Source organism: Apis dorsata, unplaced genomic scaffold (genome assembly GCF_000469605.1).
Source record: "Apis dorsata unplaced genomic scaffold, Apis dorsata 1.3 scaffold_989, whole genome shotgun sequence".
NCBI lineage: Eukaryota > Metazoa > Arthropoda > Insecta > Hymenoptera > Apidae > Apis > Apis dorsata.
The window spans coordinates 3,516-8,509 of NW_006264092.1; the positions used below are offsets into that span (position 1 = coordinate 3,516).

Consider the following 4,994-nt stretch of genomic DNA (forward strand, 5'->3'; position numbering starts at 1 on the left):
AGTTTCACTTAGGGAGTCCTGGGCCGACGGAGACGCCTAATTCCTAATTCCTATTCTCGCCATTGCTCTCACCATTGGGTCGAGGACTACGCCCCGCGAGGGGCCTCGAGTTGCTTTCTCGAATTCGAGTCGACCATCGCCGCAGAAAAATATCTCTATTATTGTCATGGAGATGACCGGCCACGGGATGAATGGCCGTGCGATGTTCATGATGGAAAAGCGCGGAGGAGAGATCGTCGTTCGTTGCTTTTCAACGATGGAATAGTAACGTGACACAGTGGAAAATATTCCGGATGATCTGCATTTCCGTAAAAGGGGATTAAGAATGGGAAATGGAGAATGGACACGCTGTCGTCGGTTTTTTCTTTCGAGCTTGTTCTGTTGAGAGAACACGCGTGACGGATGTGTTTGAGAAGTTGTGGTGAGATGTGCAATTGGGAATTCACATTAGGAATTCAGAATTTTCGATGGTTTTCGTTTTGGTTGCGACAATGGAGAGAGCAGTTTTTGGTAATTGGAAATTTTTCAAGGTGGAAAAAATTGTTCAAAGTCAATTTAGAATTCCAGTTTCATTTTCAACGAAGAGAAAATTATTAGAAGTTATATTTTCGATTTCGAAATATAAGTTTTTGTTGTAGAAATAGAAAAGAAAATTTGATAATTGAGACTATAGGAATATATATATATGTGTAACAGAAATTTTTAAACAGCATTTTTGAAAATTATAAGTTTTGGTAATATACATTTGGAACTCGTTCCTGATTTCAATAAAATAAACAAAAATATAGAATAACAAACATTTTTTAATCTTTTTAAGCGAAAGAATTATTCAAAATCATAAGTTTTGATAAGATGCATTTAGAATTTATTTTTGCTTTTAAGATAGAAGTAAATTTATAATTAAAAGTGATAATAAATATTTTTAAATGAAGAGAAAATTATTAGAATTATTATAAAGCTTTGATGATTTTCGCTTATAAATTATTTTAATTGAAATTTTTAATATAATATACATATAAATATAAAACAGGAATTTTTAAAGAATGTAGAAAATCATTTAAAATCATAAAGTTTTAATAATACTATTTAGAAGTCGTTTTTATTTTTGATAAAATAAAAAGAAAATTTTAAATAACAAGAATTTTTAAACGAAAAGAAAATTATTCGAATATATACAGGCTTTGGTAATGCATACTTGGATATCGTTTCCACTTCTAATAAAAAAGAGGCAACTTTGAAATTAAAATTATGCATCAAAATTACATAAGAAAAATTATAAAAGAAATCTTTATGAATACTTATGAATTTTGAGGGAAATTTTAGTAGATATATTTAGAAGCTTCTATTTTAACATAATCAGAATAATTCTGTTTTCTATTAATAAAAAGAAAAATAATAATTCACCAAGGAATTTCAAAATACTATAAATAATTTTAAAATATTACTTTGCGCATTTAAAATTAAATTATCTCTCAAGCAATATATAGATACAATAATCTTCTGCAAATATTTACGATATCAATCAAATGCATAACGTGATAACAACGGTTTTAAATTGAGCAAAAAATTAGTTTCTAAAATTAAAAAGAAAAAAATCTACTTTGATATCGAAACGCATCAAATATTATTATTACCATCAAACCAGTTATCTCGTTGATAAATCCATTTAAGAAGGCGGAAATTACTAAATAAATTTCAAAACGTTTCATAGTCATTTTTATGATTTCGTTATCATGTTATTATGATTAATAAACTGCGCCAGTTTTATATGTCGTAATTATCATCCAGTCGATAAACCTTCTTATTTCTTAATTGCAGAACTCGTAAACTCTTCGACTTTTGTCCATATTGTTTTCGAGATATGGCGGATAAGATTTACCTTGGCAATGTCATAAATATTTACGGCAATTATCGTGAAAGATAACAGGTTCTGAACACATCCTACGAGATATAGCGTAATATTCGAGAAATTCAGCGAGCTTGAATAAAAAGATTCTTGATCGCATAGTATATCTGGATCTTTGTTTTTATCAAGAGACATGCATCCTGCATTATCGAATATTAATCTTTATCACTTTATTAAATTATTTTCTGATAATTTCTCGAAGATGAAGATGCTTTTCGCGATTAAGTTAATTTAAAAAAATTTAAATGGGAATTTTTCTCTTCCTCGTAATCAGATCTCTTTAATTAGATTAAAATATGTATATCTAAAATATTTTGAATACTTTTTTTGTTGATCTCAATTTGAATAGAAATTTTTTTATACCTAATATTCTTGAGATTGTTGTTAAAGAGAATATTAAAAATTCATCGATAATGATCATACATTAATTATAATATTTTATCAGATATATGTATATTTATATTTATAGCAAGATTACTTGGTTTAATTTATATTTAATATAAATAAAAAATTTTTAAATTCTTTTCGAATTATTTTATCTCTTCATTATAAATTTATTTATTATAAATTCATGTAAGATTCATTATTTATTCATAATTATATATATATATATATATTCATAATTCATACAATCTGTTTTCTAAATTTTTCGAAAATATTTTTAAATTATCATTCTATTAAAATCTAATATAATATTTTAATATAATATCACTTCTATTTCAATTAATTATATGAAAAATGTTTATTTTAATAATGACATAAGTTTTTAATCTTTTTCTTTAACCTTATAAAAAATAATTATAACAAATTAGAAAGGAGTAATTAAATTATAATTTTCTTAGATTGACAATCACAATATGAAAATTAATTAATTGATTTATTAAATTATAAGCAATTGAATTTTGCGTTAAATGAAACGAAACAGAAATTAAACTTCAATTGCTAAATAAGTTATAACCGATATTTTACTTCTTCTTTTTTTGCCTGTTTTGGCCTCTATCTTTAAAAAATATTATTTTCTAAAACCGTAATCAGGAATATGTTAATATTCTATTTAGAGTCTGTTCAAAAGAACTGAGATTAAGAGAAAATTTCAATGGATGGAGGAACAGTGGGTGGAAAATTTCTCGTGATATTTGCTTGCATGCCAAGATGCGTGCGTGCTGTGCTATGCGTCATTATCGGACAACGAACGCAATGAAATGAGAGAACTGGTTCTCCCGTGTTATGTCCATCCGTCTGTACGATTGCCCGCTGGCATTCGCGGTTCCTATTCGAACCTCGCCATTTTCTTCCCTGGTCTCTTGTCAACTTCACGTGTTTGTTTAATCCCTTCACCATAGATTAAATATCTTCAAATCCAAGCACGAATAGTTCTCTTCTTTTTTAAACTTTTTATTTTATTTCATTTATTATTCAATTATTTTTTAATCGGAATAAAAACAATAATTACATAAAATTATTTACTAATACGTCTTTGATCAGCAAAATGTTAACGTTTAATTCTCATTTTATATCTTATATATAAACGTAACTAATTTTTAAAATAAATAAAAATATTACTGATTTCATAAAAATTGAGAACTACATTTGTAATTATATAACGTTTCTTAAAAACTCCTCTTCCAATTGATCAATAATTTGAATTATCGAAATAGAGGAATTCTATTTGACAAATTTTTATTTTTTTTCTAAAGAAGAAAATTTCAAGAAGAAAAAAACCAGTCTTCTAAAAGAAAAAGAAAAAGAAAAAAAAAGAAGAAAAAAAATCATTTACACAAAAATCAAGTAGATAATAACACGTATCGGCTGAAAATTAATGAAAAACCTACAAGATCGTTCACCACGGTCGATTACCATCGATAATTCAACAACCCTGTCAAGACCAGCTAACCAACGTTCCAATCCAGAAGCTCCCGTGTATCAATCTCCCGAGGACATTATAATTCGCAACATGGGGGCCGCTAAAATCGCAAATAACTGTATTACGAGCGGCGCAATACACCGCTTACCAAGCGTAAACAAGATCGAAGAGGAGGGGGAGGGGAGATGAGGCGGAAGAGGAAGGGGTTGGGGGCCGATCGACGCGCGGTCGTAAGTAATTCGAAGTAACGTCCCTTTAATGAAATTACATCCTATTTGCATCCATAATACGATGCACGGGGAAGAATGGTCGAGCTCCCAATAAAAACTTATTAATTTCTCTCTCTTCTCTCCCTCCCCTCCCTCCTTCTTGATATCATTCCGGTTTATAACCTCGGCCAATAAGTTTCTCGTACGCAAATAACGAATATATATACACACACACATACACACATAAAGTAGGAGTGGTGCGCGGAATGAGAAAAGTGAGACGAAACTGAGGTGAGATAAAGAAAAAAGAGGGAAGGAAAAGAAGAGGAGGGACGAGTTCAAGAGAGACGTGATCGATCTTTCGAGCGCATGTACAGGTTTACCTGTTGCCACATGTTAATCGCATGGACTTTCCTCGCCCTCTTTTGCACGCGACGATGCAACCTCGCGTGCGACTCGCGCCGATTCGCGAGGAGTAATTAGCGAATCGAGTCCGCTCGCGTGGACGTTAATAGACGTGTCTATGGATTACGTTAAACGACGGCGATTACGTGATTCTGAGATGGAGCATGCGTGCGAGAAGTGAAAGAGGCGATCTTATAAAAATCATTTCTGTTCAGAGTTCTGTTCGTTCGACGATTGGATAATGACGGTGGTATGATGATTATTTTTTGAGATTCGTGAGATAACAAGAGATGTCTTTTTGGGAAAAATTGTATAAAATTGTATATAGTTTCTATAATATATTTGGATAAAAAATAAATGCATAAAAATTGTATCCATTGTATCATAATAATATGTTATTATGCTAGTTATATGATATGTTAATTAACTTGTTCGATTTGTTACAAGTAATTCTATTAATGCATCTTATGACGTGTTGCATCTTTGTTTCTTTGTGCATTTTAATAAAAAATACATAAACACAAAAAATTATAGTGTTGACTACTGATGCCGAAACCCGGGATTGAACCGGGGACATTTAGATCTTCAGTCTAACGCTCTCCCAACTGAG

The 4,994-nt window shown here is 30.3% G+C and overlaps 1 protein-coding gene across 1 annotated transcript in view; it reads left to right on the plus strand.

Moving 5' to 3' along the window:
- The window catches only part of LOC102672040 (transcriptional activator cubitus interruptus-like), an 87,028-nt gene that overhangs the window by 3,041 nt on the left and 78,993 nt on the right, over window positions 1–4,994 (plus strand). The window lies entirely within an intron of this gene.